Consider the following 27,308-nt stretch of genomic DNA (forward strand, 5'->3'; position numbering starts at 1 on the left):
AGGATCGCTGAGGCCAGCATTCAAGACCCCCCTGGGAGAACATGATAAGACCCCATCTCTAATAAAAATAAATAAACAATTACAAACCCAAGTTTCTAAAATCAGAAATGAAAGAGGAAACATTATTGCCGACCTGACAGAAATAAAAGGATTCCATAAAAACACTACGAACAATTGTACACCAAGAAACCAGACCATCTAGACACAACAGCCAAACTCTTAGAAGGACACAAACTACCGAAAGTGACTCAAAAATGACCCCAAGGAAGCATGTGGGGTGTCAGCCCCGCCCTCGGTCTCCTCGACCGTTCAGCGCAGGGTGGGGAGACAGGGAAGCATGATCCCCGTTCCCTGGCCTGCATTTCCAAGTCTGAATCCCCCAGCACCCAGGGGAGGGCCTCGTAGGAGGAGGTGCCACAGGCTATTGTGCCAGGAGCCACCGGAGGCTGCAGCGGGGGCTGGGGCGCTGGGTTCCTGGAGGGTCTCCTTCCAGTCACAGAATGCCCCTGGGGAAGAAGCCTGGGTCTGAACCCCCCAACCCTCCTTGGGCAGATGTGTGGGACCGGGGCCCCTTCACACGGTCCTTTCCAAAATCTCATCCCTCCTAGGGCCAAGAGTGGGTGCCAGGCCTGTGCTGGGAAATGAGCACATTCAGATTTGGGCACAGCCCCTGGAGCTCTGGTCCAGACCACAGGAGGCACCTCTGAGTAGTCTCACTATGCCATGACAAAGCGCTGCAAGGCAGAGGGGAGTCAACAGTATCCCTTGTCTCAGCCGTTTCCCTGCACTCAACTTCCTCATCTATTCTCTGCGACCTACATTTCGGACAGCCCTGCCCACCTACTGTCCGTTCACTGCTCGGTCTGCACTGACTGTTCGATAGCACTCCATGGCTCCCCAGTGCTCTTGGGGAAAAGGCCAAGCCACAGCCTGAGGCCCCAGACCCTGCTTAGCTCTCCAGAAGAGCTTCTCACTATCCAGCACCCAGCCCACCTACTCCCAACTCTGCACCTCCCTGCATAAGCCCTGCTCACTCACCCCCACTCACACCCCACTCATCCCCGCTCCCACTCCCGTTCACTCACCCCCACTCACACCCCACTCATCCCCACTCACACTCCCGCTCACTCACCCTCACTCACACCCCACTCATCCCCACTCACACTCCCGCTCACTCACCACCACTCAAACCCCACCCATCCTCGCTGACTCACCCCCACTCTCTCACCCCTGGGCCTTCACACAGGCTACACCACCAGCCCCTCATCCACACCTATTACTTGACTAAATCCTCTCAACCCTCTGGTCCCAGACTAAAGAGGCTTCCCTCATCCGGGGCCAAGTGCTGCCCCGCCATCACGCCACTCACCCTTTTGTGGCTTCTCTGGCCTGAAGCTCACATTCCCACGCTCAGCACCTCCCTCCCGAGGACCGCACAAGCCCCATTGTGGGTGTGGCCTGACACACTCAGCACAAGCTGCTTTTGCGTGAACTGCTCCGTGGCTTTGGGCAATCACCCGCCCCGTGTCCTCTGTGAAGTGGGATGACCGGTACACAGGGCTGCCGAGATTCCAAGCAAACACAGGCACAAGAACTGGCGTTCAGAGCCTGACTCATGGAGGGGCCCCAAGTCCCAGCTCAGCACAACATGCCTTGATCCCAGGGTTATGTCTAGGGATTCCCAGCATGCAGGACTTTCCACGCTCAAGGCAGGATGGTCCCTGGGCAAACCAGGAAAAATTGGCTGCTTCAGTAGGGCACAGAGGGCCTGGCCCTGCATGGGAACGGCCTGTCTCTGAAATTAGGCCGTATAAAACTTAGAAACTAGGCCTCATAAAAAAAAAAAAAAAAAAAAAAAAAACTTAAAAAATTAACACCAGGTGGCTCTGGATAGGGTCCCACCCTGCCTCAATACGGTCCCACCCTGATAGGGTCCCACCCTGCCAATTCCGGGAAACAACCTCATGGGGTCCCACCCTGCCAATTCCGGGTGTCCCACCCTGCCTCGAAGTTCCCGGAATCAACAACTCCAGGAAAAAACCTCATAAGGTCCTGCTCTAACCAATTAGAACAAGACACCTTGCTCAGGCCATAGACAGACCCAATTACCACACGCCTAAAGCTTTGTTTGAATTTCGCGCCCTAAGCTATGTTTGAACTTGTGTTTGCCTATATCAACAGCCTGTAACAAGCAGTCGGGGTCCCAGGGCCAACTTAGAGCTTGGGACCCTAGCGCTCTAGTAATAAATAACTCTCTGCTGTGAATCTCGTGTCGGTGATCCTTCGCGGCAACCCCTGCCCAGGAAGAAATCGACAGTTCGGTTCCAACATTTGGTGCATTGGCCAGGAAGTGGGGTCGTCCGAGGACCCCCGACCCATCCGGCAGAGACCCATCTGGCCCGGGCCACGGACTGCTGACTGAACGGACCTACCAGGTACTTTCGTTTTGTTCTGTCTGTCTTGCCGGCTAACTCTGAACTCTGGGGAGTACTCCTTCTGAATTAAGTGGGGAAGGGGGACAGACGTGTCCGGCACCTTCCCACTTCCGCCCCGGGGGACGCCCTGGCGGTAGTCTGGGAGAAGGCTGACGACTCAGTCAGCCTCCTCAAATCTGTAGGCAGGTCGCCCCTGCCGTCTGAATATTTTGTGATCTTGTGGCGCCACTCTCTGGCCGCGCGGCTTCTCCTTACTTGTCTGGTCTTTGTTTTTGTTACTTTCGTTTTGTCCTTGTTATACGTGGACGAAATAAGACAGACGTTGACGACTCCTTTGTCTCTGACCCTGACTCACTTCCCTGACGTTCGGGCTCGAGCCCACAACCTCTCCATAGAATTCCGTAAGGGGCGATGGCGAAAATTCTGCTCGTCCAAGTGGCCTACCCTCCATGTTGGGTGGCCCCGGGACGGAACATTGGACCTCCCAATTATCTTACAGGTTAAAGCAACAGTGATGGATCCTGGGCCACTCGGACACCAGGACCAGGTGGCCTACATAATTATTTGGGAGGATCTGGTCCGAAATCCTCCCTCTTGGGTGAAACCCTTCCTCCATTCCCCTTCCCCATCCCAATCTACCCTCCTTGCCTTAGAAGCCCCAAAGAATCGGAATCCGGACCCGCATAAGCCAGTCCTCCCAGATGAACCCCCTTCTGGGACCTCCACCTTACGCTTCACCCTTGCCCCCTGTCTTGTCCCCAACTCTTTCCTCTACCGCCTCGGCCCCTACCCTTTCTCCAACTTCTCCCTCGGCCCCTCCCTCCACCCCGTCTCCTTCTCCAGCCCCGCCCAAACTCACCCCTCGGACGCCGCCGCCGACACCTCCTCGTCTCCGCTTGCGGCGGACTGAGGACCCAGAAGGCCCTTCCACTTAGCAATCCTCCCTTTTTCCCCTCCGTACTGTCACTGTCCAGTACTGGCCCTTCTCTGCCTCTGACCTCTACAACTGGAAAACCCATAACCCTTCCTTTTCCCAAGACCCCCAGGCCCTAACCTCGTTAATAAAATCCATTCTCCTCACTCACCAGCCCACTTGGGATGATTGCCAGCAACTCTTGCAGGTCCTCCTAACCACTGAAGAAAGGCAGCAAGTCCTCCTGGAGGCCCGGAAAAATGTGCCAGGACCAGGAGGCCTCCCAACCCAACTTCCCAATAAAATAGACGAGGGATTTCCCCTCACCCGCCCAGACTAGGACTATGAAACAGCACCAGGTAGGGAGAGTCTCCAAATCTATCGCCAGGCTCTGTTGGCGGGTCTCAAAGGGGCAGGAAAGCGCCCCACAAATTTGGCCAAGATAAGAAAGAAACCCCCGAGGAAAGGGAAGCCAGGTTAGCGAAGGAACAGATAGAGCGAGAGGATCGTAAGAACCGAGTAAAGGATAAGCATTTAACAAAAATCCTGGCGGCAGTTGTGAGAGAGAAAGGACCAGGGAGAGAAGGAGAGAAGTGGAGGTGGCCAAAAGTGGAAAAAGACCAGTGTGCCTACTGCAAAGAACAGGGGACTCGCGGAGGCGTTAAGGACGAAAGAGGGCGCGGCCAACTCCCGGGGGGACGGCAGGCTGAGAGCGCGGCGCCCGGGCCTGGCACCGAGCCTGAGCCCGCCGGACGGGAGGCGGCCCTGCCGCGGGCTCGGCTCCAGCCCCAGCCCCGCCAGCATGGCCGGCCGGACCGTACGGGCCGAGACCCGGAGCCGGGCCGAAGATGACATCAAGAAGGTAATGGCGACCATCGAGAAGGTCCGGAAATGGAAGAAGCAATGAGTGACTGTGGGCGACACTTCCCTTCATATCTTCAAGTGAGTGCCAGTGGTGGACCCCCAGGAGGAGGAGCGAAGGCGGGCAGGTGGCGGGGCAAAGAGATCCCGTGGCTGGGAACGTCGGGGCAGGGGCGCCAGTCCCCAAGGGGGTGGCCCTCTCATCCTGCTGGATCTCAATGATGAGAACAGCAACCAGAGTTTCCATTCGGAAGGTTCCCTGCAAAAAGGCACAGAGCCCAGTCCTGGGGGCACCCCCCAGCCCAGCCGCCCTGTGTCACCTGCCGGACCCCCAGAAGGGGTCCCTGAGGAGGCTCAGCCCCCACGGCTGGGCCAAGAGAAAAATCCCGGGGGCATAACTGCTGGCAGCACTGACGAACCCCCAATGCTGACCAAGGAGGCCCTGGCAATGATCCAGCAGATGCATGCCTGGACACACTTGAGTAATCGAAAGCTAAAATTACTGATTGAAAAAACTGACTTTCTAATCCCAAAGGCAAGTACCCTCGTAGAACAAGTGACGTCTGCCTGTAAGGTCTGTCAGCAGGTAAACGCTGGGGCTACCCAAGTGCCAGAAAGGAAACGAACTCGTGGTAACCGCCCAGGAGTCTATTAGGAAAAAGACTTCACAGAAGTAAAACCTCACTATGCTGGATATAAGTACTTACTGGTGTTTGTAGATACCTTTTCAGGATGGGTAAAAGCCTACCCCACCCGGCAAGAAACGGCACACATAGTAGCCAAGAAAATTTTAGAAGAGATCTTTCCTAGATTCGGACTTCCCAAGGTAATTAAGTCAGATAACGGGCCGGCCTCCGTTTCTCAGGTAAGTCAGGGGCTCGCCAGGATATTGGGGATTAATTGGAAATTACATTGTGCCTATAGACCCCAGAGCTCAGGACAGGTAGAAAGAATAAATAAAACAATAAAAGAGACCCTTACTAAATTGACCTTAGAGACTGCTTTAAAAGATTAGAGACGCCTCCTATCCTTAACTCTGTTAAGGGCCCAAAATACACCTAACCGTTTTAGGCTCACTCCATATGAAATCCTCTACGGAGGACCTCCCCCTTTGTCAACCTTGCTTAACTCCTTCTCCCCCTCCGATCCTAAAACTGACCTACAGGCTCGGCTAAAAAGACTCCAAGCAGTACAGGCCCAAATCTGGGCCCCCTTGGCAGAACTGTACCAACCAGGACATCCACAGACCAGTCACCCCTTCCAGGTGGGAGACTCTGTCTACATTAGACGGCACCGCACTCAAGGACTAGAGCCTCGGTGGAAAAGACCCTACATTGTTCTCCTGACCACGCCCACAGCCATAAAGGTTGACGGAATCTCCACTTAGATCCACGCATCCCACGCCAAGGCTGCTCCAGAGACGTCCGGACCAACACCACTTAAGACATGGAAACTCCGACGCTCCGCGGACCCGCTCAAGATAAGACTCTCTCGTATCTAACTCCTTGCTTATTGTTTGCCCTTCTTCCCTGCGCCGTCTCTAGTATAGTTTTTGACGCTAACCCCCCACCGGCCATTTAGCCTGACCTGACAGATAATTAATTTTAATAATCAAGAGGTCTTAAATAAGACCTCCGAGAATGCTCCTATAAAGACTTGGTTTCCAGACCTCTATTTCAACCTAAAAAAAAAATATATATATATATATATCAGGAAAGATAAAAGACACAGGCCCCCGGTTTACTGGTCCCACAGGAGTCCTATTAGAGACTCCTCAGGATAGACAAGAATAGAAAGGACAGGCTAGAAAGGTGTCCATCAGCCGCGGGAAGCCCCAACTAAAAGCTCCTCAAAGCACCTCCCCGCCCTTAATCTCCCTCACCCTCGCCGACATGTTAAGAATTAAGGTAGCGGCTAGAGTTAAGACCGGGACAGCAGCCCTAGTGCATGATAACCATCATCTGCAACAACTTAAAGTAGCCATAGATAAAGACCTTAGAGCCATAAAACAATCTATCACAAAACTTGAAAAGTCCTTGACTTCTCTGTCTGAAGTTATATTACAAAACCGACAAGGACTAGAAATTGTCTTTCTGAAAGAGGGCGGGCTCTGTGCAGCCCTGAAAGAGCGATGTTGTTTTTATGCAGATCATTCAAGAATAGTTAAAGATTCTATGGCAAAACTAAGAAAAAGATTAGACAAGAAAAAAAAAAGAGAAAATCTCAACAAAGTTAGTTTAAAAATTAGTACAAGAGGCCGGGCGCGGTGGCTCAAGCCTGTAATCCCAGCACTTTGGGAGGCCGAGGCGGGTGGATCACGAGGTCAGGAGATCGAGACTATCCTGGCTAACACGGTGAAACCCCGTCTCTACTAAAAATACAAAAAATTAGCCGGGCGAGGTGGCAGGCGCCTGTAGTCTCAGCTACTTGGGAGGCTGAGGCGGGAGAATGGCGTGAACCCGGGAGGCGGAGCTTGCAGTGAGCCGAGATCGCGCCACTGCACTCCAGCCTGGGAGACACAGCGAGACTCCGTCTCAAAAAAAAAAAAAAATAAATAAAAATAAAAATAAAAATAAAAATAAAAATTAGTACAACCAATCCCCTTGGCTTAGCACCCTAATCTCCACCATCTTAGGACCCCTCATCCTGCTCACGCTCATCCTGACTTTCAGGCCATACATCCTCAACCGCTTACTCACCCTTATTAAAAATAAAATAAACATAGTACATGCTATAGTTCTGACCCAACAATACCAGACCCTCAGGACTGAAGAAGAGGCTCAGCCTCTGACACAAAAAGAGGAGGGAATGAAATTAGGCCGCATAAAACTTAGAAACTAGGCCTCATAAAAAAAAAAAAAAAAAAACAACAACAACAACAACAACTTAAAAAATTAACACCAGGTGGCTCTGGATAGGGTCCCACCCTGCCTCAATAGGGTCCCACCCTGATAGGGTCCCACCCTGCCAATTCCGGGAAACAACCTCATGGGGTCCCACCCTGCCAATTCCGGGGGTCCCACCCTGCCTCGAAGTTCCCGGAATCAACAACTCCAGGAAAAAACCTCATAAGGTCCTGCTCTAACCAATTAGAACAAGACACCTTGCTCAGGCCATAGACAGACCCAATTACCACAAGCCTAAAGCTTTGTTTGAATTTCGCGCCCTAAGCTATGTTTGAATTTGTGTTTGCCTATATCAACAGCCTGTAACAAGCAGTCGGGGTCCCAGGGCCAACTTAGAGCTTGGGACCCTAGCGCGCTAGTAATAAATAACTCTCTGCTGTGAATCTCGTGTCGGTGATCCTTCGCGGTGACCCCTGCCCAGGAAGGAATCGACAGTTCAGTTCCAACATCTCCAGGGCGTTTGCCAACATCTGCTGCTGGCCATGACTCAGCACTTTCGATGGTGGAAAAACCACCACTTGTTTCCGAATCACAAACCCTAGGTGTGCCCTGACCCAAGTGGTCCCAGAAGGCGCACAGGAGGAACTGGGGCACTCACTCTCCACGTGGTCCATCTCCACGGCGACCAGAAGGGCCCACTCCTAGCAGCCCTTGCACTGCTGGGCCGGGCCCTGGCGGGTGAAGAGGTAGCCCAGGAGTATGTGGGTGAAGTCCCGGCCACACTCCCCACAGGGAAGCCTCGAGAACAGACGTACAGCCTCCAGGAGGTAGTGCTGGGCCAGCCTGCTGGCACCCGCGTGCAGGCACAAGGTGCCAAAGTTGGCCAGCAACACTGCCTGGTTCCTCCGCTGGCCCAGGTCCCAAGCCACCCATAGGGCGTGGTAGTAGCCCTCGGCTGCCTGCCTCGTCCGTCCCGTCCTCTTCAGAGCCACGGCCACCAATGCTGGCAATCACACCCTCCTGGTCCTCGCTGACTACCACTGCATCCTGGACAGACTGCAGGATGTTCAGGGCCACCAGGCTCTGCCCATGAAGCACATGCAGCCAGGCCAGGGCCACCAGGGGGTCCACGATGGCACGGACTCCGGCAACAGCACTGGTTTCCACCGACTGTGTCATGAAGGTGATGGCTGGGCCATGGTAGCCATGGTGGCTGTACGGCTGGGCCAGGCTGGCGTGGAGAAGGCCGCGCAGTGCCTGGCCTGTGCCTGGGGTTAGGGAGGCCAGCGCTCGCCTGAGGTAGTGGGAAGTCTGGGTGGGGAGGCTGTGGGGCTGGAGGGCGTTCTGGAGCACCAGGTTCACGTTCCTCAGCGAACCAGCCAGCGAGTCCTGTGTCCTCAATGAGGCCACCTTGACACAGGTCAGCACCAGGTGGGGCAGGCACTCGCGGCTGTAGATGTCAGCCAGGAGTAGGCAGCAGTCTGAGAGCCACGCAGCGTCTGGGGCTCCCGAGTCCCTGTGCAAAAACAACAGCTGCTCTAGGAAGGGCAGGGCCTCCTCAGGCTGCTTGAGGTGCACGTGGTGCCTGGCCAGCAGGAAGCAGGCCCCAGCCTAGACCTGCTGGCTCTGGCCACCCACCGCCCACTGCAGCACCAGCTGCAGGAGCTCCCCGTCTGCCTCGGTGCTGCAGATGTGGCCGGGCGTCCCCAGGAGCAGGGCCATGGCTTTGGGAACCACCTGTGTACACTTCTCCTGGTTCTGCTTCCAGTAAATGCTGGCCAGGTTGGCGTACACAGCCACCACCAGGAACAGGTCCCCAAAGCTGCCCTCCAGGACCCCCAGTGTTTCCTCCAAGTACACCCGGGCCTGGGACAGCTTGAGCCTCTTGCTGCACAGCCGCCCCAGGAGGAAGCAGAACCTGGCCAGGGCCATGAGGAGGCCACCTTTCTTGGCCGCCCCTGGGGCCTGTGCCAGGCGCCCAGTCAGCTCCTCCTCGTCGCTAAAGCTGCTGAACATGCTGCTCAGCCATGGCAGCGCCACGTTGTACAGGCCACAGAAGCTGGCCTTGAATCCAGAGGTGTTCAGGAACAGCAGCAGTGATCTCAGGGCCTCTGGATCCTCCCAGTTGTCCTCAGCTTCCAAGCAGAAGGAGGGCTCCTCGGGGTCCTGCAAGCTCACGTTGCTGGATGCTACACAGAGACCCCAGGACGCTGGCTCCTGGGGGCAGCCTGGGCAGGTCTTGCATTGTTCCAGAACATTCTTCACCTTCGGCAGGGTCTCCTGTGGCTCCAGGCCCAGGCAAGGTGGAGGTATTTCTGCAAGTCACAAAAACACCTAGACAGATTAGAGTCCAACAGTGAGTCCTTGGTCCACTTGGGGCAGGATCCCCGCATCCCCGTCCTCTGTGTCCCTGGCGCAGCTTGCCATGAGCCCTTGAGAATTATGCGCAATGCAAACCCGGGGTCTGGAGCACGTACGAACTCCGGGGACACACAGAACACGCAGGCCCGTGGCCCGACTCTCCTACAAAATCACCCTTCTGTCCTGCTTTGTCGCCACTTCACACCATGGTTTTAGGAGACTATGTCAGCTCAGTGATCCCTCAGAGATGCCTTTCCCTTTAGAAAGAATCAAAGCCTTCTAACTGGACCCATGTATATGCAGCACAACAACTACAAATGTAACTTTTGTCAGCATGTTGGGCCCCCCGGTGGGGTACAGGAATCCATGAAATCCTCAACAGCCAATCAGAGCTATGGATCAGCTCAAAAGCTGCTATGCAAAATTGGTAAAGCCACCGACGGCACAGGACAGGGGTGTTGTACCCATGTACCCAGCTCCGTGCAGGGAAACGGACCATCCCTGCAGGAAGGATGGGAAAGCTTCCAGGCCCCTGTGGCCACTTTCACCTTGGATGGTCTGAAAACCTGAAGCCCACAGTTCCTAAAGGGTTAACCAAGGCCAGACTGCTCCAGCAGCCCACTGGTGTCTGCTGGCTTTGGTGGATTCCTAGCCAAAGCCCCCTCCCAGAGGTGAGCAAACAAGCGCATTTCCTGTTGGAAAACCTGGGATGAAAGGAGGCATTACTGGGAAGGAAAAAACTAGATTTAAACAGACTCTCTGTTTCAAGCTCACATGTAAAAACTATTTTCAATACAATCTGTCTCCTTATTCATCTGTAAAGCCTTGGAATTAAAAAAATAAATAAATATGATTTAGAGGCAAATGTGACTTGACTACACTAGATGAGCTAAGAAATCTCCCCCACCCGGCAGAGGCACACAGCCCCTCCCAGCCACTACCCTGGCCTCTGGGGCAGCTGGAGAGCCACGTGCCTTTGCTCCAGAGACTTTGGCAGAGAGTGGAACCACCCCCTCCCCGAGGCAAACCTACAACAGCCTTCCCTTCCCCACTGGCTTCCCGGGCCTCCTCTGGGACCTTGTGCCTGCATCCCAAATGTACTGGGATGGATCCCATTCCCAGGGAACTTCCAAGGGCCCTTGGTGCATCCACATCACCAGGCTGTCCACATGCGGGCCCTGTGTGAGGGGAAGCGACAGAGTCGCACAGGGGAGACGGGAGGGCCTCCCTGAATCAGCCCCTCAGGAAGGAGCAGACCCTTCAGGGACCTCAGTCGAGGCCCCTGCAACCTAAGGCTCTGAATTCTGCTCCCCGCTGAGGGCTGTGTGGCCTCCCATCTCTGAGGCAGAGCACAGGGCAAGCTGCAACTTCTCCAGGTCATGAAAAAGGAACCCACAGCTACGTGTGGGCCCCAGCAGTGGAAAGGATGCCCCACCTCGGTCGGGGACCAGGCGGGGGTCAGCATGTTCATTGGAAGAAGTGTGGGACCCCACAGCCTCCAGTGCCAGAGTAGACGGGAGGTTCAGGCCCACCTCAGGCGACGTCCCCCAAGCCCCCAGCCCGCACCACAGAGGGGTGACTGTCGCATCCAATGCCCACTGTACTCAGCTCTGTCCCCTCCCCCGGAATTACCCCAAGGCCCAACTCATAACCAGAGGAAGCCTGAGCCACTGGCAAAACCCACCTTGTTCCTGTGGCTGTTCGGTCTCAGCTTCCTCTACTGAGTCTGGCAAGGGAGAAAAGAGAAGCAATGAACACCCCCAGCCAGCACCTCTGCTCCCATGTCAGGTTGAGCTGGTGTCGGTGTTGCAGGGTGAGAGCATTGCAGGGTGCAAGGGTTGAAAGTCATATCATCCTCTTCCCTCCTGGATCATGGAAACAACATCACTGGGGGGTGTACACTTTCTGCGATATTGGGAGTAACATCGTCTTCTGTGCCTTGGAATATTAAGGACAATATCACGGGGGGGCATGTACATCTTCTGCAATATTGGGAATAATATTATCCCCTCTCCCCATGCGTACTAGGAAAGATATCAGAGTGGGTGTTCACCTCCTGCGATATGGGGATTAATACCATCTTCTCCCCTTCTGGATATCAGGAAGAGTATCACACGGGGGTGTACGGTGTCTGCGATACTGGGAGTAATATCAACCTCTCAGCCTTGGAATATTAAGAAGAATATCACAGGGTGAATGTACACCCCCTACCATATTGGGAGTAATATCAGCCTCTCCTCTCCATGGATATTATGAACAATATCCCAGGCTGGATGTACGCCTCCTGCTCTATGGGGAGTCATATCCCTTCCAGGATACTCATAACAATATCACAGGGCGGGTGAACACAGCCTGCGATACTGGAACTATTATCATCCTCTCCCCATCCGGATACTGGGAACCATATCACAGAAGAGCTGTACCCTCCCTGCGATATTGGGAGTAATATCATGTGCTTCTTCCATGAATATTAGGAGCAATGTGACCGGGTGGCTGTCCATTCATTGCTATGTTGGGAGTCATGTCATACTCTACACCCTGGATATTAGGATCAGTATCACAGGGTGAGTGTACACCTACTGCGATACTAAAACTAAGATCATGTTCTCTGTCCCTGGATATTAGGAACAACACCACAGGTAGGTGTACACCCCCTGCAGTATTAGGAGCAATAATATGATTAATTAGTAAACATCAATGATCGATTTTAATAATTATCAGGCTGATCTCGAACTCTTGACCTCAGGTGATCTGCCTACCTCAGCCACCCAAAGTGCTGGAATTACAGGCGTGAGCCACCGCGACCAGCCAACACTTCTTGACATCTCTTTTTGGACCTCAAATTTAGCATGCCAAAAACACACTTTTGATTCCCCCTGCTATAACCCACTCCTCCCATAGTCTTCCCGATCCCAATAACAGCATCTCTAGTCTTCCAGTTACTCAGGCCAAAATCCTTGACATCATCCTGAAAACTTCTTTTTCTCTCTCTTGTCATCCAACCCATTTAAACTCTCCTTTCAATATATATGCCAGACCTAACCACTTCTCACCTTCCTCATCATTTCCAACCAGGTCCAGCCCTCATCATAGCACTTTGAGTTACTGCAAAAGCCTCCCAATCGCCAGGCACAGTGGCTCATGCCTGTAATCCCAAGCACTTTGGTAGGCCAAGGCAGGTGGATCATCAGAGGTCAGGAGCTCAAGACCAGCCTGGCCAACATGGTGAAACCCCTCTACTAAAAATACAAAACATTAACCAAGCATGGTGATGGGTGCCTGTACTCCCAGCTATTCGGGAGGCTGAAGCAGGAGAATCACTTGAACTCAGAAGACAGAGTTTACAGTGAGCCGAGATCGTGCCGTTGCACTCCAGCCTGGGTGACAAGAGCAAAACTCCATCTCAGGAGGTTAAAAAAAAAAAAAGCCTCCCAACCCACCTCTCTCCTTCCACCTTTCACCCTGCCCTGCATTCTACCTTCCTCTCTAAAACATTTCAGAAGAGAAAAAAATTATATCCACAGAGAGAGAAAGTACAAATGGGGTGAAATGTTTGGGGAATCTGAGGGAAGAGTATATGGGAATTCTCCGTACTATTTTTGCAACTTTTCCATAAGTCTGGATTATTTCGAATTGAAGAATTAAACAAAGAAAAAAAAAAAAAAACACTATCTCCCTTTGTGAATCCATCCTGTCTTTCCCCTGGCAACTTAAGGACGCTCTCAACTAACACATCTATTTTTTCATGAACACTAAAAGAAATGTTGCCTAGCTTTGACTTTCTGTGCTTGGCAGTAGAAGTGTGTGTGTGTGTGTGTGTGTTTCATATATATGTGTGTGTGCATATATATGTGTGGGTTGTATGTACATATAGAGAGGGAGAAATATATATGTGTGTATATATATAAATATATATTGTATATTTACAACGGTAATGTGTGTATATATATAAATATATGTGTGTGTGTAGATATATATAATACATACCCCATAGCCTGTCCTTAACCAGTTCTAAACTTATTCGGAAAAATACATACCTAAGCAGAGAATTTCAATTTAATATGATGAATATTTTGATAGAGGGATGTGTTGCTATGGAACACGTTGCTAAGACACAAAACCTCCTAGATGGGACAATGAATGAACGAAGTTTTCCACCTATAGGCACCCCCTCTGATATCCCCTCAAACCTTTATAGTTATATGCATTTGCTTCCCCCAGGACCCTCGTTTCATAACGGTTAGTCCTAGAGCCTAGCAAGTTCCTACTACAGCTGGCAAACATATGCCATTCAAGAAACAGTGGCGGAGTGAATGACGAGTTAAGAACCATTTGTCAGCCAGTGCTCAGTAATACAACATGCACTGGTATGCAAATTATATTTTTGTTGAAAGCAACAGCAGGATCACAAATTATCTTTCCAGAGAAAGCAAACCTCAAAAGCTTCTTTACCCTACTAAAGCACGTTCTAAGAAGCTCCCCTCATATAAAAGAAAACCTCCTCATTCGTTATCAATGGCATGTAAACCTAATAAGCCTCCGCCTCTGATGACACTTCTTCCATCCCCAGGGCTAGATAAAGGAGGTTCTGGAAACCCTGGTAGTTGTGAAGGTGGCTCCCAGCTCTGACAGTCTTGGACCCTGCAGGCGCGGAGGTCACACAGCAGAACAACCGAGGGAAGCATCATCAGGCTTCCAGTATGTTTGAACCAGAGACGGCAAATAGGCTGCAGCCAACTGAAAACACCAGAGATTCATGGTGGCCACCTGAGAGGTTATGCTCTTAAAAAACAAAAATAAAAAATAAAAATTAAAAAACTAAGAAAGGAAGGGGTCAAGAATCCATCAGGTCTGACTGAGACGTGTATCAGTGACTAACACCCCGTATGGCAAAAGTACTCCGGTGCGCTTTGGGTACTCACAGCTTCAGCAGTATTCAAAGGCGTGTTTCCCTAAGACTAAGCCACGGGAATACCCCCAGCAACACTGCCAGGAGAAACGTCTCCCATGGATTTGGTAGAAACACAGTTGTCTTTAACAAATTAACACTGAATAAATCCTGACTTATTAGAGCCTGTGAGAATGACATTCTCAATGATAACAGTTATCACTACAATCTCCAAACATCTGCGATCCTGCAGGGAGGAGCTGTGACAGTGCAGGCCAAGTGTCCAGAATGCTTCCCAGACTGCCTGTTAAAGAATAAAAGAAATGAAACCCCCTGTAAGAATGTCTTCCCTCACATTTAGCCAGTTGTTCCTTTGTGTGCATCTCTGTGCTAACATGGCCATTCTTCCCCACAGCCTGAAGTCATATGCTAAAATCAATGAGACTCACATGAAGCCAGAAACGTGCAGATGCGAGGAAACCACCACAAAGGAAATGGGCTGGAGAGTGTGGCCAGGAGGATGGTACTTCCTAGGAAGCAATTACTTCATCTCTGCCCATGAAGCAGGCAGCTGTCATTGTCCCCCAGGCCCACGCCAGCCACTCGAAGTAGGTTCTAACCAAACTACCTCCAACAAGCAATGTAAATACACCACACAATTGGCTTCTGAAAGGACACCTTGCAACCAACAAGAAACTGTTAGCACAACTTTGACAAACTGTGCAACTAAAAACGTTGGAAAGGGACAAACACTGCCACATTTTGACTCAAATACTGTTACGTGGTAGCACTGCAATAATTCACTGAAACAAAAGAATGAATGAGGAATATGTTTATATAGGAATCAGAGGAAGCATGACTAATCATTTAAAGAAATAGGTCAAGAAACTGCTACGTTCAAATGCTACCGTGAGACACTGTCAGGGCCTTAGGCAAATTCACTTCTCTTGGTCCTGTTTCTAGGTTCATCAAAACCCAGCTTTGGACTAGGGAATCTGTTGCTTCCCAAAGCCTTCCTTCTGTGATTCCAGCCCAGATTTTAGGACTGCTCTCCCACTTGGTAGATGAAAGCACTTTCGATGTAGAACAGCAAGAGTACATTTCTGTGTTCAATGCGGCTTGGGACCTACTCTATGAGGAAGAATATCATCATGTAACTTTAAGCATGACGACAAGGCGCACTCTAGATAAGGATAACACATAAGATGTGGCCATACACTTGTGCGTGCCTGGCAGGGAGATGGAGAAGTCTCATTTAATGAAGCCGGGGTGCCTGTTGCACCTGAACATCCTCAGTCCATGTCAAGTTGACAACGTCCTTCTGACATCAAACCACAGGTATCACTTACTTTTCCATACTTTCTACCCAAGATTAAAATATGCAGAGCACCGTGATAAAGACGCCTCCATTCCCAGCATGTTGGCTCTCATTCCGTAGAATTACATACTTTCGGTGCAAAATGGTGACCAGGTTGCAGCGGCAAGCAAGACTGGGCTCCGTGGGAACAGCAGGCCCTGCAGGAGCCACCACTCCTGTCTCCACAGTCTGATGCAGCTGCAGAGAAGCTGTGGCTGAGGCCATTCACTTTGTGAGAGAACCGCACAGGAGGGAAAAGGTAGGGAAGGTCGGGAAGAGGGCAATGTCATGCTTCTGAGCCCAAGCCAAGCCATCGCATCCCCTGTGACTTGCACTTATATGCCTAGATGGCCTGAAGTAACTGAAGAATCACAAAAGAAGTGCAAATGCCCTGTCCCACCTTAACTGATGACATTCCACCACAAAATAAGTGAAAATGACCGGTCCTTTCCTTAAGCGATTATATTATCTTGTGAAATTCCTTTTCCTGGCTCATCCTGGCTCAAAAAGCTCCCAGACTGAGCACCTTGTGACCCCCACTCCTGCCCACCAAAGAACAACCCCCCTTTGACTGTAATTTTCCTTTACCTACCCAAAACCTATAAAACGGCCCCACCCTTATTTCCCTTCGCTGACTCTCTTTTTCGGACTCAGCCCGCCTGCACCCAGTTGACTAAAAAGGTTTATTGCTCACACAAAGCCTGTTTGGTGGGCTCTTCACACGGACGCGCAAGACAGGTAGGTGCAGAGCCAGGGAAGGACCTGTGATGAGAACAGAAAGGAATGCGTCTCCCTGTACGCACACTCGGATTTTATGACAATGTGCGCAGGGGGCTGAACTGGATGCCTGAGAACATTCCTCCAAGTTCTTTTGCTGATTTTCTAAATATTGGTGTAAAATCTGAACTCAGACAAAATTTTTTAAAATCGCTTCAATCAACATCTTTGTCTAGTGCTCAGCATCATACCTACGTGATCATCTAGAAAAGCAACTTCTCTTCTAAGGCTCACAGCCTCCTATTAATTCTCAGGGATTTTACAAGGGAATGCACCTCTCATTCGCATCAAGAACTGTGGGGAAAAGAAAGAGAGATCAGCCTGTTACTGTGTCTATATAGAAAGAAGTAGACATAAGAGACTCCATTTTGTTCTGTATTTGAGATACTGTTAATCTGTGACCCTACCCCCAACCTTGTCCTTGCAAGAGACATGTGCTGCGGTGACTCAAGGTTTAATGGATTTTGGGCTGTGCAGGATGTGTCTTTGTTAAACAAGTGCCTGAAGGCAGCTTGCTGGTTAAAAGTCATCACCATTCTCTTAATTTCAACTACCCAGGGACACCTACACGGCCAAACGTCGCAGGGACCTCTGCCTAGGAAAGCTAGGTATTGTCCAAGGTTTCTCCCCATTATTACTGAAACAATAATGCTAAAAGGTTTATGGAGATGTTTGCATATGCATCTCAAGGCACAGCATTTTCCTTTAAACTTATTCATGTCACAGAGATTTTTGTTCATACGTCTTACTGCCGATTTCCTCCCTACAATGATCCTATTGTCCTGCCACTCCCTTATCTTTAAGATGGTAAAGATAATTATCAATAAATACTAAGGGAACTCAGAGACCGGTGCCGGCGTGGGTCCTCTGTAAGCTGAGCGCCGGTCCCCTGGGACCCCGCTTTTCTTTCTCTATACTTTGTCTCTGTGTCTTATTTCTTTTCTCAAGTCTCTCGTTCCACCTAACGAGAAACACCCACAGGTGTGGAGGGGCAGGCCACCCCTTCAAAGAACACACACAACTACCGTTAAAGAAATGCTTAATTTACTTACATAATTTTTTAAACACCCAGATTTGAAATACAACAGAGAAGACCACTTTTTGATAGCTCTGCTTTCCAACTGCGAACTGCGGGTGGAGAAAATAACCTGCCATGATTTCTAACCAGTCAACAACCTGTCTTCCCTGGCTGCAGTAGGAGCAATCTTTCTGAGCTCAGGATGAAAAAGAACCCAGCTGGTTAGGGGACAGACAATCATCAGTTCTCAGCGGGCTTCCCGGGTCCCAAATCCCCATGTGATACGTGGAAGTAAAAAGCTATCAATGACCAAGCATCAGAACGCTTATCCCACCTCGCCATCTGCTTCTCCTGCCATGCAAATTTAAAAATAATAAGCCTGCTATTAGAGAACAGAGTTGGTGCTGCATCTGTCTTCCTAAAATTACAGATAATTACCAGCCCACAATGGCTTCTAATCAGATTTGAGTAGTCCCTTAGACAGGAAGCTAAATTGCCTCAGCCCTAAACTGAGAAGAAAACAGAAACTGGACCGCTCTAGGTTCGATTTTTTCCCCCTTGTTCTAAAGTTGCTGTTCCCGAATCTCCCTCTACTGTCTTGTTTATAAAATGTATAAGAAACAAGGAAATTCAAAGACATGATAGAAATGGCCACTTTTTCTAGGTACAAACTTTGTGAACATTATTTTCAGCTGCTGGGCTTTTTCTCCACAAATTGTGAGCCTGGAGTACATTTTCTCCCTCGTGGTTACACATTCAGAGTCAGGGAATGTGACTTTAGCAGTAAAGAGGGGAGTGCAGTGAGAAGTGATTGGGCACTGAGAAGGGCAGACAGGGACTCTACCTCGGTGGCCTACAGCATTCCTGGGCCTCCGACTTTACTTTTCCATCTGTACAAGGGATCTAAAGGCCAGTGATTCCAGGCCATGACAGCTCTTCATACACACATACACAAATATCACACGCCTGTGTGAAAAGCTGTGACACTTGGCTGATTTTCTGAAGAAGTTATCTTGTATCATTTCTACTCAAGTACTCCACCTCCTTCCAGACAAGTATCTGAGGATGATGGGCTATCCCACAGCCATGTGTGTAACCTCTCCTGCTTACGATCCCTGTTCACATAGCGTTTTCCAAAAGCATTTGGTGGGAAGTGACAGAAGAAAGAAGAATAAGGTTCTTTCAGCCCATTCATTCATTCATTCATTCATTCAACAAATATTGACTAACTATCTACGTGCCAATCACTGGTGATATAACAGGGAACATACATTTTTGTAGGTAGAGACAGACAACCAAAAAGTATGTTAAAGAGTGATCAATACTGTAGAGGAAAATACACCAGGAAACAGGAAAGAAGAATACGCCTAGCCACCCTACACTGGGGTGACGCTAGCGTTACAAAATGGAAACAGCGGCCGGGCGCCGTGGCTCACACCTGTACTCTCAGCTCTTTGGGAGACTGAGGCAGGCAGATCACCTGAGTTCAGGAGTTCAAGATCAGCTTGACCAAAACGGCGAAACCCTGTCTCTACTAAAAACATAAAAATGAGCTGGACGTGGTGGCACATGCCTGTAATCTCAGTTACTCAGGAAGCTGAGGCACAAGAATCATTTGAACCTGGGAGGCAGAGGTTGGAGTGAGCCGAGATCATGCCACTGCACTCCAGCCTGGGTGACAGAGCAAGGATCTGTCTCAAAAAATGTAAAAATTAAAAAAAAATGTAAACAGAGAATAAGATACCAAAAGAAAGAACATGAACGATTAGTTGTAACAAAAGCCTTTGTAAGCTGTTACTTTCCTTCCTGGATCCTTGTCCCTTACAAACAGAAAAAAAAGGCGGATAGGGGGTAGCATCAAAATGATGTTTTAAGATGGCTTCGGGTTTCAGATGTCTGACAGCCATACTCATGTACTTCAAGGAAAAAGCTCTAGCTCTAGAAGCCATCTGGGCAATGGTTTAATGTCTTTTTTTTTTTTTTTTTTTTTCCAGAGAGTTTTAAAATACAGGAAAACGTGTGTGTTTATTTGGCTGCTCTGTGCCCGCACACGTGCAAACTGTGCTAACAGGTTTCTCCAAGTTTTGCTGAATTTGCCAGCTTGCCATAAACAGGCTTCCATGTCTTAATTGTCTATAAATAACACAAACACACAAAAATGCAAATCAAGACAAACTGTCCCTTCAACTGCTGCTGCCATGATGACAGCAAGCGACAATTGGCCAAATCAATACGTGGAGACTGAAGCTGTCTGGCAGAGAGCACAGGGTCCACGGCTTTTCCCATAGCATTTAAAGAAACAAGCGGAAACGGCTCTCCACACAGGACAGACACGTCCTTTGTTCTTTGAATCAATACTGCCAATGCCCAAAATACTTTCTCCATCACACTATCTATATGGAATTCACGTTCCTTCCAATGCCATGAGTAACATCAGTGATAGACTATGTTGAGCCATAATGACCCATTAACATTCATTTTCCTCTAAAATGTTGAAATAATAACACTGAGTGTGGGCTCACGAGGTGCCAGGCTCTGAGTTTGATCTCGTTTAGTTCTCATTGAAATCCTGCAAGATCAGTACCATATTCTCTCATTTTTCATAGATGAGGAAACTGAGGCATAGAAAGGCTAAGTAAGTTGTCCATGGTCACAGGTGATTTAGGAAGTTTTCTTCAAACTTTCAAAAGTTAACTACTGCCACTATTACACACGGGTTTTTGTTTGCTTTTGTTTGCTTTGAGACAAGGTCTTGCTCTGACCAGGCTGGAGTGCAGTGGCATGATCATGGTTCACTGCAGCCTCGACTTCCCGGGCTCAAGTGATTCTCACACCTCAGCCTCTCCAGTAGCTGGGATTACAGGCATGAGCCACCACACCTGGCTAATTTTTTAATTTTTATTTTTTGTAGGGATGGGCTTTCACCATGTTGCCCAGACTGGTTCCAAACTCTGGGCTCAAGAGATCCTCCCAGGTCGGCCTCCCAAAGTGCTGGGATTACAGGTGTAAGCCACTGGGCACAGCCCTACACATGTGACTTATACAAAGTCAGAGCAGTGACAGGAAGAGAACAGAGACTTCAGCGAGTCTCCTGGCTGTTGTAACACCATATCCCTCCTCCGTACCGTAATGTGTCTACACCCACCAAGCTCCTAGACGTTGAAGGCAGGCCAGCTCAGAGACGAAACAGCAGTCAAGAAAGGGAAGATGCAGACATGCGTCTTGATTTCAGCTCAAGCGTGCCTCTCTGCCCTGCAGCTGCACAGGCAGAAACCAGGGGCCGTGAGTCTCAGGCAGTGTTTGGTTCCTGGCAGGTCATCTTTTGGGAGACCATCCCATACAATTAGTGTTACACTTCTCAAAAAGGAAGTGTGACTTTTATAGAAAAATCGATTCCATTTGGGAGAAAGGCCTAATAAAACCACAAAAGGATAATACATTCATACAACAACGAATTCAATTCATCTGTCACAAACTGAAATCCCAAAGCCTTCTGGGCACACAGCTGCTTTTCTGAGCTGAAATTCAACTCCAGTTGAGAAACAGGTCAACTTTTCTAAAAAGATTTCTTTTTCACACGCCTTCAATAAAAATTCCTTTCCCTCACTTGTCATTCTCCAGATTTAATGGCTCTGTTGGCCTTCCTCTCATTTAGGCCATGAACACTGACTGCATGTCTGCTATGGCCGGGACTCCAAGGGAAGCACCCTAGGGAACACAGATGACCGCAGCACAGCGACACCCTCAAGGAGCACACACGGGGAAGGCAAGATGATACAATCGCAGCCTTCACACAGAAAAGAACTTGGCATCCGTACCCCGTCCCATTTCTAGAAAACAACGATGCTCAGTCAGTAACATTTACCGAACAGCCTGCAGTGTGGAGGCAGCACGAGGGGGTTCCATGCGGGGAAAAGCACCTTCAGAAGGGGGCATGCAAGCAATGTGGAGGCAGGAGACGCCCCCACGCACAAGGGCCAGCTTGGGAGCCTGCAGAAATGCTCATGCATCTGGGAAGAGGGAGAGAGGACAAGATACTTAAATGCTCCAAAATGAATAGAAGCCTCCCAAGAACCTCCCCTGAAATGGGGCAGGGATTTACAAAAGACCAAACCGAGCATGTGCCGTTACCTGAGCATAGCGCCACGGGAGCGAGCTATTCGAGGAAGAAACAGGGTCCCTAGAAGCCTGAGCCTCTACTCCCAGCTCTGCGACTCATTCACCCTATGACCTTGGTGAAGGCTCTTAGCTTCTGTGAGCCACAAGAGAATCACGGGAAAACAGAAGATAGGAAAACTGCTCTGCCTTTTTCACAGAACTGCTGAGGGAATAAAATCAGATAACAGATTTTTAAATTCCCTGTGAATTACAAAGCAAAATGCAAACGTATGAAATCATTCTTACCATTCATAACAGCACCATCAAATTAAGAGCAGAGTTAAGACCACAGCATTTTCCAACCCCCGACTCCCGAGAGAAATAGTGAGTCCAGCCGATGTATTTGGGCGACCCCAGTATCTAGGCTTTGAGAGCCTCAAACCGCTCATGAACTCTGACAGTATCACTCCAGCCCAGTGCTCATTAAGTTCTCCAAGACAGCCAACTGACATAAAATACTACAGCTTTTCCAGCTGGCCTTGAAGCCCTCCAAGCTCCCAGCACAGCTCAACAATGAAGAAGAGGTTTTCTGCCACTAGACTCAAAACCTGGCTTTTGTAGATTCCCATAGAAAGAACATTCAAGGCCAGGCATGGCAGCTCATGCCTGTAATCCCAGCAATTTGGGAAGCCGAGGCAGGAGGATCACCTGAGGTCAGAAGTTCAAGAACACCCTGGCCAATATGGCAAAGCCCCATCTGTACTAAAACCACAAAAATTAACCGGGCATGCTGGCGGGCACCTGTAATCCCAGCTACTTGGGAGGCTGAGGCAGGAAAATCGCTTGAACTCAGGAGGCCGAGGTAGCAGTGAGCTGAGGTCACGCCACTGCCCTCCAGACTGGATGACAAGAGGGAAACCCCATCTCAAAAAAAAAAAAAAAAAGAAAAAGAAAAAAAGAGCATTCTTTGTTGCTGATGTTAAATTTCCTGTGCTTAACACAGAGAAATCATACAACACGTAAATCCTGAAAAACATATCATTAAAAGCATTTAGTGACTGAAAACACATTCAATATAACCTGTAAGAGTGAGTTCCCCTCCTCTTTCCAGCCAGCTCCACTGACGCTGTGACCCTAAACAATGCTTCCACTACCACAGAGGAAAATTAATAGGACCACTTACCCCTCTCAGCTGACAGCTAAACCACTGTTTCTCCCTGGGCTCACTAAAGATGACCTTTACCCAAAACCAGGCTGCAACGACCCTGTAGATGTTGACTAACAATTTCAAAATTCCCATATTCTTTGTCCACTCCTAAGGAAGATGAACTGAAGCCAGGTGTCTCCAAGTCAGAACTAACAGAGGCCTTAAACATGAGATGGCCCATTCCCTTCTTTGACAACCGGGGGATCTAAAGCTGAGCGTATGGAAGAAAACAACCTGTTTAGTAACAAAGTGAAAACCAAACCCTAGTCACCCAACCTCTGGTCCGGAACTCCTGCGACAATCCAGCACCCATACAGGATGAGTCTCCCTAACCAGAAACTCCAAAATCCACAACTTTTGAGTGCCGACGTGACGGTCAACGAAATGTTCATTGGAACAGCTCAGACTCTGGATTTTTGAATTCAGGATGCTCAACCAGCAAGTATAATACAAATATTCAAAAACCCAAAAATGTAAAAAAATCTGAGACACTTCTGGTTCCAAGCAGTTTGAATGAGGGATATTCAACCTGCATTTTTTTTTTTCTCTCTAATGAAGGAAATTAAAAACGAGGCCCGAGCAAAGTCATTCAATCCATACTAAAGTCATTCAATAGTTTAATTAGTACCCATTTAAAGTTAAGTGCTACCCGCAGATATTTAAAAGGATGAATACTTACATGCCTATAATCCCAGAACTTTGGAAGGCCGAGGCGGGAGGATCACCTGATGTCAGGAGTCCAAGACCAACCCGGCCAGCACGGTGAAACTCCATCTCTACTATAAATGCAAAAATTAGCCGGGCATGGTGGTGCACACCTGTTATCCCAGCTACTCGGGAGGCTGAGGCACGAGAATCGCTTGAACCTCGGGGGAGCACGTTGCAGTGAGCCGAGATCACACCACTGTACTCCAGCCTGGACTACAGAGCAAGACTCTATCTCAAAAAAAAAAAAAAAAAAAAAAAAATTTAAATTGTGTTTTCACATGGAGCCCATGTTCCCAGAACACAAGCCCTGCTGTATGCTCCAAGGGCACACAGGGTGCCCCTTTATCTTAATGCTCACCATATTCCATGGCAGCCATTGGCACGTGTCTGTCCATCACACTAGACTTCCTGCGCATGAGGCAGGGATCATATATTATTACCTTTCTGTCCCCAATGTCTGGCCTAGAAGACACTCAGTAAATGACTCCTGAACTAAGTCAGTTACTAAGATATGTTAAACTTGTATTAACAAAATTGATTTAATAAGTTTGCTAATGCAGCGCTCATACCACTCAGCTTAAATCTCAACCTGTGGATTTATCTTGTGTTCTGCTAGATTATCACCTATTAACATTCAGGAAGCACCTAGTATGTGCTAGGCATTACTAATTGCTGGGGACCTAGTAGTGACAAAACATTCCTTGTTCAAAGAGAAGTTCTAGTATAAAGAGGAATAGAAGGAACAGGCTAGATTGATGAGAGAGCTAAGAAAAGGACAGGCTGCCATGGGAAGCACCTGCTCTTGTCTGGATGGTACACAGTTAACAAAGTCTGAGTGCTTCATATAGCATAAGATCATCTCCTCCAAAGAAGCGAATGAAGCTTTGATTCCCCAGTACCAGAAGTCATCATAAAGGTGTGCACAGCCGCATGCTTAGTGTAGGAAGTGAAACCAAACAAACAAACAAAGCTCCAAGTTCCAGAGGCAACGGTCCAATTATGAAATCCTCTGGCTACGTTCAATTGAAATTCAAGGTATTCAAGAGGCCAATATTTAAGTGATAAATTCACCCAACCGCTTAAAACTAAAGTAGTCTTTGGTTCAAAGGGTAAAGGTATAGTACCTTTTACAAATTTATTAGCTCTTAATATTTACATTTAAATATGATGATGATGGTGTAATAATAACTTTACTGAGTAGTTACTATGTGTTAGGCACCAAACTAAGCACTTTACACACACATTTGCACGATCCTGTGAGATGATAATGACCCCTTGTCATCCCATTTCATAGATGAAAGTCAGGTTTATATATGCTTAAAAACTTGTCCCAAATGACACAGCTAGTTAGCAAAACCTAGGCAGCCTGACTCCATAGGCCTTGTTTAAAGAAGTAATATTTATAAACTGTCCAGCACAGCGGTGGTACAAACAAGAGTTCAATAAATGCCTAAAGAGTACTTAATACCCAAAATCGTTTCCTGCCAATCAAACTGGACTTAAAATGCTTCTGCATAACCAACTGTCAAATTATTGTTCCATGAAGAAAACGTGGAATGGGTAGAGATCAGAATAGAGTGAATAACTGGTCAATGTACTTCATGACAGGTAGTAACAGGATGTGGCATTTAGGCTATTTCCACACTTGTTTGCATAACACTTTTTCACAGTTCTAAAGCACAAGAGCCATTCTAAGCTGGTGAAAGCGTAAGGCATGTCTATGATCCAGGACTCCAATTCACTGTGGATCAGTGGATCTCAACCTTTAGTCAACCTTTAGGGTATATCAGAACCACCTGGGAGTTTTTAACCGCACTAGAGCTGCCCAGGCTCCATTCCTGCAGATTCTATTTCAACTGATCTGGAGTAAGCACGCATGTGTTTTTCACAGCCCCCCAGATGCAGCTAGGTTTGCAAACCACTGTCCAGGATGCTCTCACACTTCCGCTCCGTTCAACACACACTCACTGAGATTCTAAGCACTATGAATCGGACTAAGTTAACAAGTCAGGCTCCACTCCCTAATAATATTGGCAAAGAAACCAATATCAGAGATTTATTCCAGTCCAAACCAAATAAATTGCCGGGTGAAAAAAATGCCCTGGCATAGTTTGTCATACAAAACAACTTCCTGTATCTTCCCGGTCAGTAGCCTAGAGACTGACTCTGAGCCACGAGAATTCAGAATCAGGGGAAAATGCCAGTTTGAGGCATCTGCCACACTCCTAGCACACCCCCAAAAGCGCCCAGCTACATTTCACATCCACTGTCCTAACAGGGGTCGAAATAGGGAAGAGCAGTGCAATACAGAAAACAGAGCCTGCTGGGCATCAAAAGGCTGGAGAATTCCAGTCCTAGCCCTGCTACCAATCGGTCTGGTCACTTCTCTCTGGTCCTGGTGTGGCCAACAGTTATGCACGAGGGTGAGGCACAAAAACACAGATGTCAGGCAAGCTCCAGCATCCAAAATACATAGAAATTAAAAAGCATTAAGGTGATATCAAGGAATGTATGCCATCAACCAGAAAAGTAACTGAAGTATTCCTTTTCCCATTCTTAAGAAATCAAAAGTGGAAGCAAAAAATTGAGCAATCAGCCTACCAAGTTGACTGGGGCAACAGAATACACTCACGGATTCTGTTCACAACAGCGGGAGTGACAGACCAAAAGGAGAACGGCACAGCGTCCCTCTCTCCTCTGTCCACTCATGCAACCAGCACGTGAGTGCGTCCACATGCAGCTCCCAGTCTCCTGTCCCACTGACGCCAGCGTCCACTCACCACAAGCCTACTAAGTGCCACATGTGCTAGGATGCTCCCTCATCTCATCACCATAGACATCCCTGCTGGAGGTGAGTATGTGACAGACGAAAATCACGGAGGCCTAGAGAGGTTGAGACCCGCATTCCCACTGCGGTGAGGGTGTGTTTGAGAGGGACCCCACGGCTGGGCCCTCCATGCCGCTCTCCTCAGTAATCACTCCCAGACCAGAGCAGTGAGGGAGAATTTTCTTCCTCTTACTATTTTCAGCCCCTTGGCTGACCCACCGTTCCCCAGAAAGCTATCGAGTTCTGGCAGCTCTGAGGCCACAAAGCCATAAACGCGCGGGACACACAGCCCATCTGTCTCTAACGGGTCTTTTACTTGTCATGCTCATCATTTCAAAGAGCAGATGGGTTAAGAAAGACTTGGCAAGTTACCACGAAATGACCCCTCCACTCCTTCCTGGGGGAAGGCTGACTAGTTAGCAGTCAGGCCGCCTTTCTTCCCCCACTCCCTGCATTCCTGTCCCTAAGGAGCCACAGACAATCCCACCAAATAGAGGCAGGAGACAGCCTCCTCCTTCCTACAGCTGGTGGGGGGAAGGGTCCTCTCGGGCCTTTCTAACTGCATGAAAACCAAACTGTGAGCTGTACTGACCCGGGCCTCACCCATGTTGCAGTCACGTACAACACAGGTGCCCAGTGGTATCATCAGGCAGAACTACGAATGTGCTTTCCATCGTTTTCATACAATGATTCCAGAACCGTTATCCACACAGTTCCACTTCTCACACATACGACGTACTTCACGGATTACACAGCATGTTCACCATGCCCCTCATCTGCTCCTCCCAGTAGCCTTGTGTGATCCCTTGAGTATGTTTTCCCATCTCCATTTCTTAAGAAATGGAGTTTCTGAGGTTATGAAATCAAAACTTTTCAAGAACATCCAGCTAGTGTTAGAACCAGGATATGAGGGCTTCTGATTCTAGAACCGGTATTTGTGCCACTATTCCACATGGGCCCCTCCAGGGATTTCTGCCTGATCTTAAAATGCAGACAGCAAATCCGTCTCTCT

At 48.9% G+C, this 27,308-nt stretch overlaps 1 long non-coding RNA gene and 2 pseudogenes across 2 annotated transcripts in view; 2 read left to right on the forward strand and 1 right to left on the reverse strand.

The window, feature by feature from the left end:
• Positions 1–21,595, reverse strand: part of LOC106995686 (SH3 domain and tetratricopeptide repeat-containing protein 1-like) — a 33,186-nt pseudogene extending 11,591 nt beyond the window's left edge. The window contains exons 1-4 of the transcript XR_013402564.1: positions 21,588–21,595; positions 21,429–21,466; positions 11,101–11,142; positions 7,714–9,370 (exon numbers count right to left, since the gene is read on the reverse strand). The product of XR_013402564.1 is annotated as an SH3 domain and tetratricopeptide repeat-containing protein 1-like (transcript). The remainder of the gene's footprint in view (positions 1–7,713; positions 9,371–11,100; positions 11,143–21,428; positions 21,467–21,587) is intronic.
• Positions 4,134–4,864, forward strand: LOC722986 (B-cell CLL/lymphoma 7 protein family member C pseudogene; annotated as a pseudogene).
• Positions 5,028–5,710, forward strand: LOC106996047 (uncharacterized). The gene is made up of 2 exons (XR_001442463.3): positions 5,028–5,473; positions 5,568–5,710. It is a non-coding gene; the product is annotated as an uncharacterized LOC106996047 (long non-coding RNA).
• Positions 21,596–27,308: the final 5,713 nt, after the last annotated feature.

The sequence above is a fragment of the Macaca mulatta genome, chromosome 13 (assembly GCF_049350105.2).
Source record: "Macaca mulatta isolate MMU2019108-1 chromosome 13, T2T-MMU8v2.0, whole genome shotgun sequence".
NCBI classification, from domain to species: Eukaryota; Metazoa; Chordata; class Mammalia; order Primates; family Cercopithecidae; genus Macaca; species Macaca mulatta.